Source organism: Natrix helvetica (genome assembly GCF_964273705.1).
Source record: "Natrix helvetica genome assembly, chromosome: Z".
Classification (NCBI taxonomy): Eukaryota; Metazoa; Chordata; class Lepidosauria; order Squamata; family Natricidae; genus Natrix; species Natrix helvetica.
The window spans coordinates 123,880,460-123,901,322 of record NC_138554.1 but is presented as its reverse complement, the minus strand read 5'-3'; positions in this window follow the sequence as shown (position 1 = coordinate 123,901,322).

Here is a 20,863-nt window from a genome sequence, read left to right as displayed (position 1 = left end):
TCCTTCCTGCCCACCTGCGCATGCGCGTGTGAAATTCCCCCCCCCTGCATATGTGCATGACCCCTTTCCAGGCTCCAGAGGCTTTCCTGAAGCCTGGGAGAGGGGGGAGAAGTTGCCTCCCCTGCCTTCCTGGAGGCCCTCTGTAAGCCAGAAATGGATTGTTTCCGAACTTCCGGTTGGCCAGTCGGTGCTGTTTTTCACCCTCCACAGCCTCTGGAGGCATTCCTGAAGACTAGAAAGGGCGAAAATGGCCTCTCCCAGCCTTCCGAGAGGCCACAAATCAGCGAGCTGATGGCTGGCATGCCAGTAAATATGGCTCTGAACGCCACCTGTGGCACTCGTGCCATAGGTTTGCCATCACGGACTTAGTCCGTACTTTTTTTTAAAAAAAACAAAGTTTTATTGGTTTTTAGGGAATAAAAAGGAAAGGGGTGATGGAAAAGGTTACAAATTTTGGCAGTTGCAGTGTGCGGTAGGTGTCCCCTCCCCTATACTCATGGTATACATTTAAACAAAATTCAATACTAAATAGCAATATTTAGTCAGCATATAAATTCAGGTAATAGTTTCAATCAATTTATATTAAGCAGATTTTCTTGCTCATTTTTGTGATCTGAGTTTCCTCGGTATTGCCCCTTCTCCCCCTGCCAGCAAGGCTCCGGCCCCTCCTGTGTCCTGTATGTCTGTTGTAGGATCATCTGGTTTATCTAGGAGTGCTTTGTTTTTTTCCATAAAGGCCTGTGCCTCTATGGTTGTGTTGATTCTAACTCTTGTATCCTCCCAGAATATTAGCATACCTTCAGGCATCAGCCATCTGAACCACACCCCCTTCTGGTAAAGTTTCTTCGCTAACTGTGAATAATTTTTTCTTTTCTCCCTCACTTTCTTGGGGATCTGTTTCAGAATGGTTATTTCCCTATCTTGGTATTTCAGAGCTTGCCCCCTTTGTGCACTCAGAATTTCATCTCTTGTGGTCTTTCTAAGAAATTTAATGTGCACCTCCCTGGGTACATTGTGTGTTCTAGCATATGCTGAGTTTACTCTATAAACCAGATCTAGTTCCCACCCCATCTGTTGTTTCTCTTTCTGAATGTATTCAGCCAAAATGCTCATCATAATGTCCCTTAAATCTTCATCATCTGTCTCAACCACATTTTGAAATCTAAGATAAAAGGACATTCTTTCAAATTCTATTTTCATCTGGTGGATCTCAAGATCTTTGTCCCCCTTCTGCACCCCTTCCATCTCCCCCCTCATCTCAGCCGTCCCCCCCTCCAAAAGATCCAGTCTCTGTGAGTTTTTACTGGTCTGGTCCTGGTTCTCTTTAAGCTCTTCTTTCATCTCTTTTAACTGCCTTTTTATGTCCTCTTGTCCCTTTAAGATTTGTTGAAACATTTGTTGAAAATCCGTCTCAGTAGTTTTAGGCTGAATCAGAGATGTTATCGTTGATTGTCTACTGGGACTAGATATAGTAGATGTCGGGGCGGAGGCAGCAAAGCCGGGCTTCCCAGGAGGTGGTTTTTTACGTGACATTGTATGAGCAGTAAAGAGTTCAAAGTCAATACAGAGAAAGATCAATCAGGGAGGGACAACCACCAAGAGAGTTCGAGAGACTAAAGGTCCAGGCAGAAGGAGATTTTTCTGGTCACGATTTCTGGCAGTAGAGTAATAAGTCTTTCACTCCAGGGAATCCAAATCAACAAGAGATTTATCTGAGTAGCACGGAGACAAAGACCGGAAGCCTGAAGTTCTATAGGTGGAGTCAATTTTCACTGTTTATAAAGACAACAGAAGTGTGCCATCTTGCCTTGCCAGCTTCAGAGTTAGGAGGCATAACAAAAAGTTTTCAAAGGTTCCAAAGTTTTCAGATCATTGTTTTATTTATAAGGTTATAATCCAAAATTCGCCTTTGCTATGAGCGTGGCGTCATTAATTGGCTCTCTCCCTGCCTCCTCCTCTAGGGCTGAGAGCGAAAATAGTTTACAGCTGCCTGTCCGAGGGGGGGAAAAATCCCCCTCCCTCCAGCCGCGCTTCTCCAAATCAAGTTGAAAAGAGGTTTTAGGTAGCTGGCAGTTTTTTTATAAGAAAACAAAGGGAATGGGGAGAAGTTTCCGCCTCACCGCACCGCAGCCACGTCCTTCAGATTGCTCATTCTTCCAGCTGCCTCCTCACGAAGGTGCCGGAGCGCCTCCCAATCATGCTTCCCAGTGCCTAGGGCGATGCGGGGGGGGGGGGGCCCGGCCGCCGCCGACTCAGGGGATCCTCTGCGGTGCCGCCCCTTCGGCAGGAGCCTCTACGGGGCATCCTGTGCCCCCCAAGGAGTGAGGGGCCCACCGGGAGAGCGCGGGGGGAGCAGAGCCTGCCCGTCGCGGTCAGCAGCCGGAACCGGAACCTCTTAGTCCGTACTTTTGAGGGCTATCTTTTAAGGTCCTTGTTGTATGCTCAATGTTACCCTTTGTGAGGGTGGCTAAAGCTGAAGCTAGTTCTTGACTTCAGTCATAACTGGAACCAGAATTCCCATGACCAAGTTACAGGGTTAAGTTAATCATGGCCAATTTAACAGCCATTTTTGTCATCATTGTTAAGTGAAGCACATGGTCCCTTAGTGGTCATTCTAGGGAACATCCACCACCTGGTAACCCCCCTTCTGTTGTCACTACTTGCATTATATCCTAGTATTTTTTTGGAAATCCTTGTGCATATGTATCAGTAGACAAGACAAGCAATCATAGACTGGACAACCTTTGAAGTAGTCTAGCTCCCTTGATTTACTTTGCTTGTGGAAACACCATCCAGGAAGGTCACACATATCAATCATATCATTCTGGGATATTGCAACTGTTGTAAATACATGCTGGTTGTCAAGTACCCAAAATCTGATCATGTGACTGTAGGGATGCTATAGCAGCTGTTAAGTGCACGGACCAGCAAATAAGTCATTTTTTTCAATGCCACTGTAACTTGCAAAACTAGTTGTTATAAGATGAGGACTACCTCTTTTCAACTGGATATGCAGGAATTCTTATTACCTTAAATCAAATTTCTGCCTAAAAGCTAGTCTTGAGTCCACTAAAGAATATGGAGGAAGAGTGTGAAGGATAAAAATATATAACTGTAGTGGTTCTATAATTATCCCTATAGTCCTGGGATTTTCCCAAAGCTAATAGGAATAGCGATTTCTAGGGAAGCAACACAAAAATCTTTTGCTTTGAGAACAGAAACCAACAATGATTTTGGCCGAGAAAAATATTGTAACCTGGATATTGCCAAATATCATAGTGCTTGTTCAAATCACCAGGACCTGACAGATTACATCCCAGAGGAGCTAGCAGATGAGATCACAGAACCATTGAACTATATCTTTCAAAGATTCTGGAGCACTGGGGAACTATCAGAGGACTGGAAAAGAGCTGATGTGGTTCCTATTTTCAAAAAAGGGAAGAAAAAACAGATCCAGGAAACTACGGATCAATCAGCTTGATATCAATATCTGGGAAAATCCTGAAAAAGATCATCAAGCAACAGATCTGCAAACTCCTAGAAGCAGGCTAAGTTATAACCAGAAGCTAACATGGGTTTGTTAAAAACAGATCCTTCCAAAAAATCGTATTTCATTCTTTGACAAAGTGACTAAATTAATGGACCAGCGAAATGCAGTGGATTTCAGTAAGGCATTTGACAAGGTAGACCTACTTCTTGGTAAGCTAAAAAAATGTGGGGTATAAAGCATTACCACCAGATGGATTTAAACTGGCTGACAAATTGCACTCAGTTCTCAGTGGAACTACATCTGCATGGAAGTAAGTAAGCATTAGGGTTCTCCAAGGGTCCATTTTAGGCCCAGTTCTCTTCATAAATGACTTAAATGAGGGAATAGAAGGGAAAATCATAAATAAATGGTCACAAGTTTAATTTTTTCATGATGCTGTAACTTTGAAAGGTCATTAAATGAACAGTTGTAGGTTGAAGACTACCTGTACTGTCCACTGTGAATTGTAAAACCCCAAGCAATAGGTTTTAGCCTCTTTTAAGTCCTGAGTCCAGTACACTGAAGCAAGCCACTATTTTAATTAAACTGTCCCAAGGTCACCCGAAGGACAACTGCAGCATTGATCTGGCTTGAAAGTCAAAGAGGATTACAAAATGGGAGAAGATGATCATCCCTTTAAGAGCAGCGGTATTAGGTTAGAAAATAAAATGTTTGGTTATGCTGAGTGTGAATGTTCTCTGTTTAGTCATTCTCACATCTGGAAAGCACTGGTTCTACAGGCTTGCCGAGGCCGCCTTCCCACTCCCTTCCTTGTTTGCACTGTTCCTGGGCATGAGCGATAATGTGTCCCAACCTGCCTTGCTTTTTTGACAGCTATGCAAGGAGAATTCATGTGGGAACATTTGCAACATACTGCATGATCTATTATCCTGATCACAGAATGTGCCTCTTTCCTTTTTAAAAGATTTTTTTTTAATTGTTTAAAAAAAATCAGAATTGGTAGATCTTATAAACCTAGCCTGGACAGAAACGGAAAGGTTCAATATGCCATTGGGCACAAAACCTTCTTTGTAAGATAAGGTCATCTTAAAGAAATATTGAAAGTGGTTCTTTTTATTTTAAACAAACACCAGGATGACCTACTTTATTTTTTTGGAGTATAAGGTACACCTTTTTCCCTCAAAAAAGAGGGTGAAAATCTGGATACATCTTATATAGTGAATACAGCATTTTTGGCCTCCTGAAACTCTGCCCCCTTTGCAAAAGAGAGTTTGGGAGCCTTGCAAAGTGCTCCTGAGGGCTGGGGAGGGCCGTTTTTGCTCATTTTTGGCCCCCAGCCCCCAGGAGCACTCTACAAGTCTTCCAAAGCCTATACATGCCCCCATTTGTTTTGCAAAAAATGGCCCGTTTTTGCAAAGAAATGGGCTGTTTTTTGCTCGTTTTGCCCCCCCCCCAACCCCCAGGAGTACTTTACAAGCCTCCCAAAGCTATACATACCCCCCCTTTTTTGCAAAAAATATAAGGGATGCAGAAGGTTTGGGAGGCTGCAGAGTGCAAAAAACTTTTTTTTAAAAAATAATAATACTCTGGTGCGTCTTATAGTCCAAAAATACAGTATCTCCTTTTTTCTTTTTCTTTTTAACACTTGAAAACAAAATGAAAAACTAAAGACTATGTGAAGCAAAAACTAGCTGTATTGTAAATCTGCAATCTTGTTTTTAATAGTTTTAATTGTTGCATTTCACGTATCAGTTACAGTGCTGACTTTTTCAAAATGCTGATTAACCTTTGAGGAGAATGTTGCTCTTGGAAGCTACTGCAAGCATGAGGTTATCTTTAGAAAAAAGAAGTGTAGCCAGGAAATTTAATTCAAAAATAGACCCTTCCCCCATAATTTTTATGCCCAAAGTAAAACATGTGCTGTCTTTGTATAGGAGAGTCAGTGTGGATCAAAAATTAAGGAATCTGGCTAGAAACCAGGAGGTTGTGAATTCTAATCCCACTTTAAGCATGAAAGCCAGCTAACTGACTTTGGACCAGTCACCAAGAGATTGTGAGTTCTACTCTTGTCTTAGCCAGGAGAGTCAATTGTGTGATTTAGGCCAGTCTTTCTCTCTCAGCCCAACTGACATTAAAGGGTTGTTATTGTGGGGAAAATACGATGAGGAAGGATAACTAAGTATGTTCATTGCCTTGAGTTATTTATAAAAATAAAATATAAAATAAATAACCTGAACATCTGAATTTTGAATTGAAGTTTGAACTGAACAACTGGAATTTTGAGAGCAAGCTGCAATCATTCTTACAAAATGTCATGAAGAAATGTGACAAATTCCAAAACTCTGATTTCAAGAATGCTACCTGTTATTCCAGAAAATCCCTTATTCCCTATTCTCCACATCTTCCTCCTCTATGAAGATGTAAACCCTTCCAAGAAAGTGGCTGCAATGCCAAATAAGTCTTATTTAAATTTACCAAGAAAGATTGTGAGGGTGAAGAAAGATTATTAGCTTTGATGGTGGAAGTTAACACTTACATATTCAACAAACCAGTTTCCCTTTTCATTTCCTTTTGTTTGTAGAGAGAACAGGAACTTATTCTTAACTATTTTGGCATGCTCTGGTGCCAGTTCAGGACCCTGGAGATTCACAGTTGAATTTTTATATAGATAGCCCTCAACTTTTGACCACAATCAAGCCTAAAATTTCTCTTGCTAAGCGAGATGTGAGCTTTGCCTCCCATCTCATTAAGTGAGCTTTGCCTCATTTTATGTCCTTTCTTGCCATAATTGTTAAGTGAATCACTGCAGTTGTTAAATTAGGACACAGTTGTTAGGTGAATCTGGCTTCCCCATTGATTTTGCTTGTCAGAGGATCACAAAAGGTGATCACATGACCCCAGAATATTTCAACTGTCATAAATATGAGCCAGTTGTCAAGCATTCAAATTTTGATCACATGGATATGCTGCAAGCGTGGAAAAACAGTTATAAGTCACTTTTTCCATCACTGCTGTAACTTCAAAAAGTCACTAAATGAATGGCTGTAAATTGAGGATACCTATGGTGACAATGGATTGGGGCCTTCAGTCGTAGCTGAGAACCACAGTTTAAGATGTACAAAATATACTAGAAGTTATGGGAGGTGATTGCAAACAAATTCAGAAGAAATAACAGGGCTGAGCTGCTACCACCTCCACAACTGTACAATTTCTTTCTCTCTGTGCCTATAGCAAAACACAAGATTTAAATAGAAGGTAGTAAGTATGAATTGAAGTTTGCAGACTGATCTTTATCTTATCTATATGTGAAGACACACAGTATAGTATCTTGAATTAACAACATACTAATTCAATGCAGTGATGCAGTGATGTCACAATAATGCTTGCTTTTTAAAATATATATTCCAATTCCAGGATTTGATTGACTGGTATAAAAAGTGAATTTCAATCCTAGCAGAAGCAGAACCTAACCTGAGTGTCACAACCACATTTGTCTCTCTCAAAATACAAAACACGAGGGCTTCTTCAGTGCTGGCTTTTTAGCTGCAGGGGAAATTATTTTGCATAGAGCAGCTACTCCTGTGTCATCATTAAAGTAGGCGTCCTTACCTATGGGGGCTGTTGGCGAGGGTTCAGTAATTATGGGGGGGGTCCCCATTTCCATCTGTGTAGACTGCCAGACTTACGCTGTGTTTAAAATCAATGCAAATGAGCTTCCCCACACTTCTCTTGTGTCTTTGTCTCCTGGGCTTATTCAGCTTCCTAGCTAATTGCCATGCCATGTTGGGCTTCTCCAGCATGCTGACCTGCTTGGCTGATGCTCCCATCTCCCCTAAGCAGCTGTCAAGAAGGAATATTCCCCCTAAAAGCAAAACTGCTTTAGTTAAGCAGTTGGCCCCCTCTTCGTCACTGTTTAAATTAAAAGCATAGTAAATGGTCCTTGTGAAAATATCCTTCATGGGCCATAGAAAGATCAGCATATGCTACATTGGTGTATGTATGTGCAACCTGCAACCCATAGACTTCTTATTTTGCTCCCCATCTTTGGTCCTAAAGTTCTATATTTCTCTCTCTCTCTCTCTCTCTCTCTCTCTCTCTCTCTCTCTCTCTCTCTCTCTCTCTCCATCTATTATCCATCCATCCATCCATGTCTGTCTGTCTGTCTGTCTGTCTGTCTATCATCCATCCATCCATCCATCCATCCATCCATGTATCTATGTATCCATCCATCCATCCATGTATCTATGTATCCATCTATCCATTTATCCATCTATCATCTACATACATACATACATACATACATACATACATACATACATCAAAATGGATGGAAAGATTCTGGTCCAAATCAGTTCTGGAAATTTGAGTTAATTTGATTCCATTTCCTAAATCAATTTTAAAAAAACCCTCACAGTATTTGCACAAGTATTAAAGCTGTTCCGGGTTGTTAAATCAATTTGATACTGCATCCTGAATTGTCAACCCAAGGCAGAAAAATGAAATAAAACTACCTTCAAAGTGAATCTTCAAATAAAAAGCCTCATACTAAAGCTCTCTGATATAAAACAAACCCAATTCAACTTTAAAACATCTCTAAGTGTAAAATAGTCAGATCTGCATCTGAAGCACAAGACACAAAGTGCTTCCAATTTGTTAATATGGAATTCTCTACTCCTGGCACAAGCGGGGAGAGAGAGAGTTAAGGAAAGTCCTTCTTTGGAGATCTGAAATCAAAGACTGCTTTGTCGAACAATTTGCTATAAATCAGAACAATACACAAACATATACACACGAACTACATTTAATTAAAAAGCCCTTTGTTTCAAAATCCAGTGAATATGACACAAATCATCTTGACCTACTTCCAGGAACTTGTAAACTGAAGTGTGACTACTGTTGGGGCCAAAATTTTCATTGCTAAACAAGGCAATTGTTAAATGACTCATGTCCAATTTTACGACTCTTTTGCCATGGTGGTTTAGCAAATCCCTTCAGCTGTTAAGTGAACCACGTGGTTGTTAAGCGAATCTGGCTTCCCCCATTGGCTTTCAAGTTGTGTGGGAAGGCCACAAATGGCAACCACATGACCCCAAGATACTGCAACCCTCTTAAATACATGCCATTTCCCAAGCACCCAAATTTTGATCACACAACCATAGGGGATGCTGGTCATAAGTATTGCTTGTACGCCACTTTGGTCAGTACCATTATAACTTCAAACAGTTGCTAAATGATTGATGTTAAATTGAGAACTACCTGTATTGTGTTTGGCAGGGAGAAGGGTGAGATAGTAGTTGCATATTCCTTTAATTTCTATGGCTCCACAGCATCTCATATTTCAATTGCAATGGAAAGGCTGCTCCCAGCCAAAGAGAAAAGTAACAATAGCAATAGCACTTAGACTTACCATTTTTTCGGAATATAAGACACACCTTTCCCCCCCCTCCAAAAAAGTGAGTAAAAATGTAGGTGTGTCTTATAGGCCGAATATGGGCATTTTTGGCCTCCTGAACCCTCCATGTGTCAAGTTTTTGCCTTCCCAGGCCCCTAGAAGTATTCTGCAGGCCAAAAGCAGGTGCGTTTTGGCAGAAATGGGCCACATGGCGCACTGCCGAGTGCTTCTGGGGGCCTGGGAGGGCAAAAACTTGACACGTGGAGGGTTCGGAAGGCCAAAACTGCCCATATTCGGCCAAAAACTCAGAGGCCAAAAACTATTTTTTCTTGTTTTCCTCCTGTAAATGTAGGGGCATCATATAGTCCAAAAATATGGTATATACCACTTCACGGTGCTTTACAGCCCTTTCTAAGCAGTTTACAGAATCAGCCTATTAGACCTCAACAATCTGGGTCTTCATTTTACCGAAGGATGCAAAGCTGAGTCAATCTTGAGCCAGTGAGAATCGAACTGCTGAACTGCAGGCAGCCAGCAGTGAGCAGAAGTAGCCTACAGTACTGCATTCTAACCACTGTGCCACCACAGCTCTTAAAACAAGCCAGATGTTTTAAATAAAATGATCAATAGTCCTTGGTTGCCCTCAAGGTGAGATCAGTTTTAATATTTGGACGAAGACTTCTTCCATGTCCACCTTCCATGGCACCATAAAATGCTTAATAAGAATTGATTTCTAATTGGGAATGCCAATGGAAGGAAAACTTGGGAAAGCACTTTGAGAAGAAAAAGGACAGTCTGGTGAAAGTAGACCCTTCTTTAAAGAGAACAAAAGTTCTATAGGGTGATTATTGTAGCCAACAGATGTTTCTCACCATAACTTAGTGCCATTGGATTGTTTGTTTCTCTTTTTTTGGTCCGAGAACCAAAACAGATGCTATAGTAGTGTCTTCCCTAACTCAGACTGGTCAAAGATTGTAATAAAGTCACTCGTACCCTGATCATCTCACATTTGCACTATAGCAGTGAGCTTTTTAGGATAGGAAGGCCTGGTGGAATGTTGTCCGTGGAGTCGCAATTGGTTTGGCAGGTCCGGGGTGGGTTCTGGCAGTCGCTACTGCTGGTTTGCTCATGGCCGTGTGGGTTAAAAAGGATGAAAAAGGGTTTAAAAGGATATAATAAATTTTGACAGCTACATTGTGTGGGGGAGAGCAGTCCCCCCAAGTCTCACAACTTTTACAAAAAAATAGAAATACATCAACATTTGAATAAAAATTAGCAGTTTTATGTTTACCACTAAGTCATCAGTATGTTTCAATCATTTTTTTGTATCACTTCCGTAAAGGTACATTATAACAACAATTGCAATAATGCTTCAAGTCACTTTTGTGATCTGAGTCTTCTGGTTGCTGCATCCCCCCCCGTCTATTGGCAGAGCCTCAGCCCCTCCCTCCCTCATCTCTTGTGTATCATCCCCCATTTCATCTAAGAGAGCACTATGTTTTTTAGTGAAAGCCTCCGCCTCCACAACTGTATTAATTCTAATTCTGCTGCCCTCCCAAAAAATCAACATGCCTTCTGGTAATAACCACCTAAACCAGACCCCTTTATTATATAATGTTTTTGCTAAAGAGGAATATTTTTTCCTCTTATTTCTTACTTTCTTTGGGATCTGTTTAAGAATGGTTATTTCTTTATCTTTGTATTTTAGTGGTCCTCCCCTTTGAGCTCCTAGAACCTCATCTCTTGTAGTCTTTCTAAGAAATTTAACATGAACTTCCCTTGGAACATTGTGTGTTCTTGCATATGCTGGGTTAATCCTATAAATCAAGTCTATATCCCACCACAGCTGTTTTTTATCTCTATTAATATATTCTGCTAGTATTGTGGTCATAATCTCCTTAAGATCTTCATTCTCAACTTCTGGCAAGTTTTGGAACCTAAGGAAAAAAGACATCCTTTCAAATTCCGTTTTTATCATGTGGTTTTCAAATTCTACATTCCCCCTCTGGATTGTCTTAACCTCGTCCCTCATCCTGACCGCACCCTCCTCCAGTACATCTATTTTGTTTCTCTGAGCTGATCATTTAAGTCTTTCAGTTGTTTTTTCATTTTGTCCTGTCCCTTTAAGATAGATTGAAGCATCTGATGGATAGATGAGTCCTTTTTACTCTCTTCAGGGCTTTGGGTTGTAGAAATGACCCCAATTGTGACTGTTGAGTAACTGGACTCAACGTAGAAGATGTCAGGGCTGACGAAGCCTTACCAGGCGGTAATTTCTTTGGACCCATGATAAAGTTCAGAGTTAGTTATTAATCTGTGCAAAGAAATGGTGTCTGTGGGAGAGCACAGCCGGTAGAGATCACAAGGCAGGCAGATCCAAGGGAGAATAAATCTTGTAGTACAGGACTAGGTCAAACAGGTAAATCAAAATATTCCAAATCCAAGGGAAAAGCATATTTAGAGAGGCTCCTGGAGGTCTCTGGGGTGGAGACTAGTTCAGAACCATAACATCTTCCAAAGGAGGAATTTCATTCATAAAGACAAAGAAGGAGGAGGAAGTGGCCATCTTAGCTCAGCCTTTATAGGTGGTCAGGAAACAACAAGTCCAAAGTTCCCATAAGTAGTTTAAAAAAGGATCAGTTCAACCATCCTTTCTCTCGCAATTGTAGTCAAAAATTATTTTTCCATTGTTTAGAGGAAGTGAAAGTAGGTTTTAAACTCTCTCTCTCTCCTATGAGAGGGAGAGATTTTACAAGTGCCACTTTTCCGAGGGGGGTGGGAATTCCCCCCCTCCAATCTTAACTCTTCCCAAGTTTGAAACAAAGTTCTGAGAAAAGAACTGCAGTTCATCAATTGAATAAGCCAGTAAAAGACTTGGGGAGATTACCCACCTCACCACACTTCAGCTGCGTTTTTCAAATTAATTATTTCCTTCCAGGCTCCGTCCGGCGAAGGCGCGCGGCGGCATTCCACGCACCGCCTACGCTTTCCGGCTCCTGGGACAAAGCTGGAGACCCCCCTGTGGCCGCCGCCATTCCAGGGGGCCCCAGCAAGCCGCCCCTGCAGCAGGGCGCCCCCCCCAAGGCACCCTGTGCTCCCCCTAGACTTAAGGGGAGCCCACCGAAACAGTGAACGGCAGACGCACGCGTCCATCGCCTTCGGCTACCGGAAGTCGTCTCCAAAGATCTCCAGTAGCAGAAATTTTGAGTAGTTTGGAGAACTGACAAATGCCATCTCTGTCTGACCCCAGAGTGTGGTGATAATGGAGATTTTGCAGGATCCCTCCCCTGGAGTGTGGTGATAATGGAGATTTTGCAGGATCCCTCCCCTGGAGTGTGGTGGGAATGGAGATTTTGCAGTATCCTTCCCCAGCCACAACCACCAAGCCACGCCCACAGAACCGGTAGAATTTTTTTTGGAATTTCACCACTGACCTGAACATTTACTTCTACCTATGATTGTAGAAAAACATCTCTTGATTATTGGGGGCAGCCTCGTGTCCTGCAATTTAAAATGATTTCCATTAACATTGAAATAAGTTTAAGGTTTGGGCTTGCATTTGAATTTCATCCACGGCATTGTAACCACCATATGCTTGTAACCACCATAGCCTTCCTTTTTAAGAATTTAATCTTAACTTTAGATAGTTCTTCTATTATAATATCCTGATTTTTTACACCAATGGAAGCCTTTGGGATTTATAGGATGCATTCCTTTTTATCAAGCAAAGAGGAATTCTAGAGGGAGTGTTTTAAATTATTTAAAGAGAAACAGTTGTGAAGTTCATTATGGAAAAGAAGAGATGAAATCTGTGCTTTTCAGTGCAAGCTCTTTATTTTTCTGGTCCTCTGGGAATTTTGGTATATCATTTAGAAGCTCTTTGGCCAAATGCAAAGCAAGTGGATTTTCTGCCCTTGAGATGAATATTTTTAATACATTAAGAAATAAAGAAGTAAATGTTCTCTTTAGGGAAGGAAACACAATTCTAGACTGCAACTCCTGTGCATATTTGTAGTTAACACAGCTAACCAATATTTTTAGTACATTTTATTCGATTGTAATAAAATATGTTTTGAAGTTGTATTTTGCACACTTGGGAGAAGATTAAAATAATTATTGTACCAGGCACTTCTAAATTACAAAGTGAGATAGAATGATATTTTAAGAGCCAGACCAAACTCCAAAGGGACAAAAATCTGCCTCACAGATATACATCACAGTAGTATTTGGCCAGATTTTAAAATAAAATCTTAGAAGTAACCTGATGCAACCAGATTATCCCAATTGTTTCAAGTAAAGCTGTGAGAACTATGATTCCAGATATCAGAGATATCAGTATTACTATGTGTGTAACTAGTGGTTCAAATGAGTTAATTAGCCATCATCATCATCATCATCATCATCATCATCATCATCATCATCATCATCATCAAAAGAGGCACAGTGGCGCAGTAGCTAGAATGCAGTATTGTAGGCTAATTCGCTGACTGTGAGCAGTTCAATTCTGACAATCAAACAATTTAACAATTTAACAGTAGCACAATTTAACAACCAGTTCTGTGTGTGCCCGCTTTGCGTGTGCAAAGCACACACTCACCAAACCAGTTGTTAAACCAGTTGCATCCCACCCCTGATAATATGACATCATCATCATGTGACACCAAACACCGCCAGAGAGATATGCCCTCAAGAGAGCTGAGGTTAAGTCCAACTGCACGATTAGACTGCTGCAGCTAAATTTTGCAATTAATATATTGCTGTTAGTTGGTGCTTGACAAGAGTAATAATAAAAACCAGAGAGATGCCTACCTCTAGATATTTAGAATTTATGCAAAATGGGACACAGAAAAAGAGAAGCAAAGAATCACAGAAATATGTAGGGTTTGGGTTTTTTGGTAAGGACTTCATAAGTTAGTAACAAAGGGGAATGAGTCAAAGATTTTTGCAGAAAAAAAATTGGCACTGAAGAAGAATAGGAAGGAAGATGAATGCTTAGATAATAGGCTTCACTTCTAAAAAAAATTAATGCTTTCAGGATACTAGCATTGAAATGGCACAGGGTCAAAGCTATAACAAAAGTTCACTTGTTCTGAAACAAAACAAAACAAAAAACAAAGACCCCCCTCCCTTAACTGTGTGGGGTGCTTAGTTTATGTAAATGTGCATAACTTATTTTGCATAGGGCATTGTCCTCTGCACTGTATATGAGAGTGGACAGTGAGCTCTGTAGAAAATAAACATCCTGTCCCTGTTAGTAGCTTGGTCCAACCTCACTTCTCCCTTTCAAAATCTCTGCATTATTGCACATTTCTTTCAATAAGGACAGGAAGCTGCTTTCTTAAGAAATTGAAACTCCCAAGAAGACTAGTTCTGCATCTAATGCTAAACCATTTTTAAATAAACCACCACTGGCTATGTTTCAACACCAAGATAGCCTATGGACCAAGACGTTAAAAAACGCAATGCTGAATTTATCTATATATGTAGCTACAAAACCCGACTTTCTTCACTCTGCTAAAACAAATAATTCCCTCACCACTGTCAAACTATTCACCAAGGCTGCATTACTATTATTATTAGTCTTCTCATTTGTTCCTATCACCCATCTCCTCCCACTTATGATTGCAGGATTGTAACTTTGCTGCTTGTATCCTTACAATTTATATTATATTAGTTCCTGATTGTTTATTTGTACTCTATGACTATCATTAAGTGCTGTATCTTTTGATTCTTGACGAATGTGTCTTTTCATGTCTTTTAATGTACATGACAGCATATGCACCAAAGTCAAATTCCTTGTGTGTCTAATCACACTTGCCCAATAAAGAATTATATTCTATTCTATACCTCCTGGAGTGATTCCAGTCAATGTTGGAAACGATTTGAGGTCTAACTCCAGAGTCTTGCTTTGCAGGGTTCCTCGGGACTTCACAATCTCTCCATTGTTATTTAATATTTTAAAAGGTAAAGGTTTCTCTTGTCCAGGCATGTCTGACTCTAGGGAGTGGTGCTCATCTTTGTATCTTAGCTAAGAAAGCCACATTGTCCAAACACACTTATGTGATCATGTGACCAGCATGACCATATACTGAGGCATCCAGAACACTATTACCATATTTTTTGGAGTATAAGATGCACCGGAGTATAAGACACATCAAAGTTTTGAAGAGGCAAATTAAAAAGAAAAGGTTTTTGCACTCTGCAAACCTCCCCAAAACAGCACGTTTTTCACAAAAACCAGCCCATTTTTTCCCCCCAAAAAAGGGCATGAACAGCCCTTAGGAGGCTTGTAGAGTGTTCCTGGGAGATGGGAGGGGGGCAAAAATGAGCAAAAAACAGGCTGCTTTTGCTCATGTCTGCCTTCCCCAGCCCTCAGGAGCTCTCTGAAAGCCTCCTACAAGCTATGCACGGCCATTTTTGTGAAGGGGGCGGGGTTTCGAGAGGCAAAAAAATGCTGTATTCAGTGTATAAGACGCACCCAAATTTTCACTCTCTTTTTTGAGGAAAAAAGGTGCGTCTTATGCTCCAAAAAACATGGTACCTTCCTACCAAACTGGTACTCCTTGTAGGTCCTTGATTAGTGTATTAAGGTATTCCTTATTCAATTGTACATCTTTATCCCAGGCAGTCCAGAAGGATACTATGAATGACAGTATCAAAATGAATAACAGTATCTGCTGAGGGACACCTTAATCAAGGAATATGTTAATACCCTAATCAAGGAGGTACAGCACCAACTTAGACAAACAATTGAGCAGCCTAATGAAAGAACTATCAAGAAGAAAAAATGCCCTCACCAACACTGATAAGGCAAGCCACTGTATGTAAATAGAGAGCAAATCCCACTCCTTTCTAGCATTAAAGTTTATTCCACCAGCCATGGGCCCAGGGTAGGGGTGGTGGGGTAGCGGTGATCATACGGGAGAGTCTGGAACCGAGAGAGTTCACTGTGCCACAGACATCAAGGTGTGAGTCTCTGGGCGTGAGATGGGGCCCAGGTAGACAGTTGGGCCTGCTGATTGTATACTTGGCTCCTCGCTATACATCAGCGGCCCTGCCCGAACTCCTCGAGCTGATCGCAGAGATGGCAGTTGAGACCCCCAAACTGTTAGTTATGGGGGATTTCAACTTGCCGTCGATGGGAGAAGCATCCGAGGTGGTCCGGGAGTTCATGGCTTCCATGACAGCCTTGGACCTGACTCAATTAATTCCGGGCCCCATGCACGAGGGGGGCCACACACTGGATCTTGTTTTTGTCTCTGGCCAGTGGACGAGTGATCTGGGAATAGGGGACTTAGTCATCACACCCGTGTCATGGTCAGATCACTCACTTCTCCGGCTTGACTTCCCTGGCACTACCCCCCACCGCGGGGAGGCGGAACCAGAATGTCCTAGACGGTTCCGCCCCAGGCACCTGATGGATCCGGATAGGTTCCAGACGGAGCTTGGGCCACTTCCTGTCGACCTGACCCGCTCCCGGATGGAGGACCTGGTAGCCGCATGGAATAGTGCGGCCGCCGGGGCCTTAGACTAGGTTGCGCCTTTGCGGCCTCTCCTGTGGCAAAGATCCACCCTGGCCCCTTGGTTTACCGAGGAGCTGAGGGTGATGAAACACCACAAGAGACGCCTAGAGAACAGATGGAGATCCTCTCGCTCCGAATCTGACCGAACACAGGTAAGAACCTATTTAAGGACATACCTTGTGGCATTGAGAGTGGCCAAATGTCGATATTGTGCCGCTCTCATTGCATCCGCAGACAACTGCCCTGCCGCCCTGTTTCGGGTGACCTGCTCCCTCCTGTCACAGAGGCCGCGGGAAGCCCCCTTGCAGGGCAGGGCAGAGGAATTTGGGGAATATCTGCAGGATAAAATCGCTCAGATACGGAGGGAATGGGTCTCCTTCAGTGATCCAGGGGAGATGTCCGAGGCCAGTCTTGAGAGACCATTCTGGGAGGAGTTTGACTCTGTTGCCACCGATGATTTGGACAGGTTGCGTGGGCGACTGCGAGCCACCACATGTTTATTGGACCCATGTCCCTCCTGGCTTGTACTGGCATCCTGGGAGGTTACATGAGGCTGGCTCTTGGGACTAGTGAACACTTCATTGAGCGAGGGGTTCCTACCAGCCGCCTTGAAAGAGGCGGTTGTGAGGCCCTTACTCAAGAAGCCTTCTCTGAACCCAACTGAGCTAACAAATTATCATCCTGTCTCCAACCTTCCCTTTCTAGCGAAGGTTGTAGAGAGTGTGGTTGCTATACAGTTCCCACGTCACCTGGAGGAAACTGATTATCTAGACCCGCGCCAGTCCGGCTTCCGACCCGGGCACAGCACAGAGACGGCCTTGGTCGCGTTGGTAGATGATCTCTGGAGAGCCAGGGATAAGGGTTGTTCCTCTATCCTGGTTCTATTAGACCTCTCAGCGGCTTTCGATACCATCGACCATGGTATCCTATTGCGCCGGCTGGAGGGGCTGGGGGTAAGAGGCACCGTTTTATGGTGGTTCTGCTCCTACCTCTCTGACCGGACGCAATGTGTGTTGGCAGGGGAGCAGAGGTCGACCCTAAGGTCACTCACTTGTGGGGTGCCACAGGGGTCGGTCCCCTCGCCCCTCCTGTTCAACACATACATGAAACCGCTGGGTGAGATCATCCGTGGTTTTGGGGTGGGATACCATCTGTACGCTGACGACACGCAGCTGTACATCTCCACCCCAAACCACCCCAACGAGGCCGTTGACGTGATGTCCCGGTGTTTGGAAGCTGTACGGGTCTGGATGAGAGACAACAGACTTAAACTCAACCCCTCCAAGATGGAGTGGCTGTGGCTACCGCCCCCCCGGTTCAACCAGCTGATTCCATCGCTGGCCATCGAGGGTGAGCAACTGGCCCCTGTGGAACGGACACGCAATTTGGGCATCCTCCTAGATGTCTATGGATGACCATGTGGCAGCCGTGGCAAAGGGGGCATTCCACCAGGATCGCCTGGTGCACCAATTGCGCCCCCTATTGGACCGGGATGCCCTTCGCACAGTCACTCATGCACTGGTGACGTCCCATCTGGATTACTGTAATGCTCTCTACATGGGGCTTCCCTTGAGATGCACCTGGAGACTGCAGTTGGTCCAGAACGCGGCCGCGCAGGCAGTTATGGGGAGTACGAGGTACTCCCATGTGACACCTCTCCTGCGTGAGCTGCACTGGCTTCCTGTAGCCTTCCAGGTGCGTTTCAAGGTGTTGATCACCATCTTTAAAGCGCTCCATGGCACGGGACCTAGTTATTTGCGGGATCGTATCCTGCCCCATACATCCCTGCGACCAATTCGCTCTCAGAGAGAGGGACTCCTCCAGGTGCCATCCACTAAGCAATGCCAGAGGGCGGCGCCGAGGGGAAAGGCCTTCTCTGTGATGGGCCCAGCCCTCTGGAATGACCTCCCCCCCGACATTAGGACAACTACCGATCTCCGCTCCTTTCGCACGAAACTCAAGACCCACCTGTTCAAACTAGCTGGCCTGGCTTGAATTACAACTACATTTTCTAATCCCCCCTGGACAATTTTAAATCTAAAATAACTGATTTTTGGGGTATTTTAATTGTTTTAAATTTTATTGTGTTGTTTTTAACTTATGATTATCTATTTATGAATTGTACAATGTTTTGATTACCTCCTCCTTGTCATTTATTTGTATATTGAGTTGTACGCCACCCCGAGTCCCTTTGTGGAGAGGGTGCGGCCTATAAATTGAATAAATAAATAAATAAATAAATAAATAAATAAATAAATAAATAAATAAAGTTTTACCTAGTTGGGTAATGAAACATCTGAAAAAAACCAACTAAGGTCAAAGAAGGCCAACATGAGTAGATCACTCCTCTTTCTGTATATAGGATGTAAGTCTGACTTCACTAAGATTGACTGGTTTGACTGCACATGTTCCTCAAATCTCAGATAACAATATATATATATTTTTCCTGATCAACTAATAAAATAGTAGCTTTTAAATCCCAGATATCTGGTGTTATAATTCTATGTTCTTCACTGCATTTGCTTAGCACCTTAGTATTGACTGTAGCATCCCACAGAGCAATCCAATTCTCTGTTTTTCCTGTGACAAACTAATTATATATAATATCTTCTTATGGCTAACCATAATCTGGACCCAGCACTAATTGCATCTTCTGCATGTTTATGTAAGTGTCAGGCACAAGAAATTAGGAAGCAGGGTTGTTCAGGTGAGTACAAGTTTATTCCATGCTATCTCTCTGCAAGAATCTGAACTACTAATGGCCAAGGCAAATTGGCTGTAGATAAGGTTCAATGGAATTCAAGAAGGGCTGGACTTAGATCTCTTGTGGGCATGAAAGGATTCAAGACTGATGACATGCTTGACCCCTCCCTCCGGCTCATCTTGGTCATCTTCTACAATCAGTACAAAATCACTTGCTATCCAGAAGAATTTATAACAGTATGCTAACCATGGCAAGATATTTGTTATTATTTGTTTACGTTTATACTGCAACATCTATTTATCCTGTAAGATGCTTGTAATCAGAAACAACATAAAAGCATCAGCAATAAGTAAGTATTAAGATACAACAGGTTCAAAACTAAATTGCTTTTAAAGTTTTTATTGATTTTTCTACTCCTTTTGCTTTTTCATTCTGTTCTTTCCATTATACCTTACATTCCATGCATTAGTTTTTATCTAATGTACAAATGCACAAAGATTACTTTTTTCTAGATACAGAATTATATAAACTCTAGATCAGTTTCATCAACACTAAAATATAACTTTCTCATAAAATATAAAACTCTTGTGTGAAAACTGTTGTGTTCTTTAAAAAAAAAATTCCAGTCACTGATTACATTTTAAAGTATGCAATATCCTTTGCCAAGTTTTCTTCTTTTTCTGTGACTCTAAAGGGAACAAGCCCAACATAATTTAATGAAATGTCTTCCTAAATGGGATATTTGCTTTTTCATTTGTTATTATAGCAATCTAGCAAGAAGAAATAGTCTACAGAATAACTGCCTATCATGTTCACAGCAAATTATTAATTTAACATTTGCCTCTATTAGGAAAAAAATAAAATAGCCCTGAGCAATTGCCAGTTGAAGCAGAGGTGGTAAATTTCCACTCTCCAGGGGTGTATTGAAGCAGAGATTTTGGCTAAGCAACCACATCCCACTTGCAAACAATCACCATCTGCAGGAACTTCTGCCCTGCTTCTTTGGGAAAGCCAGGTTAAAATTAATTTTTTTTTACCTCTGCCTGCATCGCATGAGAGCATCTTCCTGTACAAAGAGAGCTGCCATAGATTGGTGCTTAATGGAAGGAGCATCATTCTATTAAACCCCACCACATCCTCAACCCCATGAAGAGGTGTTTGAGCCCTCATCCAAAGTCCCCTGCTTTGAACAAAAGCAACCCATTCCTAGGTAGTAATTCGGCTCCCCTTGCATCCGAACCAGTTCTATTGGCAGTGCCATAGGTGCCTCCATCTTGTTTTTTGCTTCTGCACATGCACAGAAGCAATTTTTAAACTACTGTGCATGTGTTTGTAGCATGCATCAAGCTCTTGCATGACCAAAGCGCGTCCCCGAGCGAACCGGCAGTAAAATAATCTGGAACCTACCCTTGTAGGCATGGTTTTTAGCAGTTCTTAATAATATTTTAATGTCAGTTTATTTATGTAGGAGATGGCCAAGCTGAGCCTGAGGAAGGGGTCATCAGTCATGAATCCCTACATCCAGCCCACCTTGAATTCCTTCTACTCTTATCTCACACTAATTTCCCTTGGCTGTTAGTAGTTCAGATTCTTGTCGAGAGCTCAAGCTTACAATAAATCTTTATACCCATTTGAATTGTCTGGATGTCCCGATTTTTCTGGCACTTGACAATTTAAATCGTTCGATATTTTTCTATTCAATATTTATTATTTTTCATTGGTTTGTATAATTTGTAAGCCAGTCAGAATTGTAG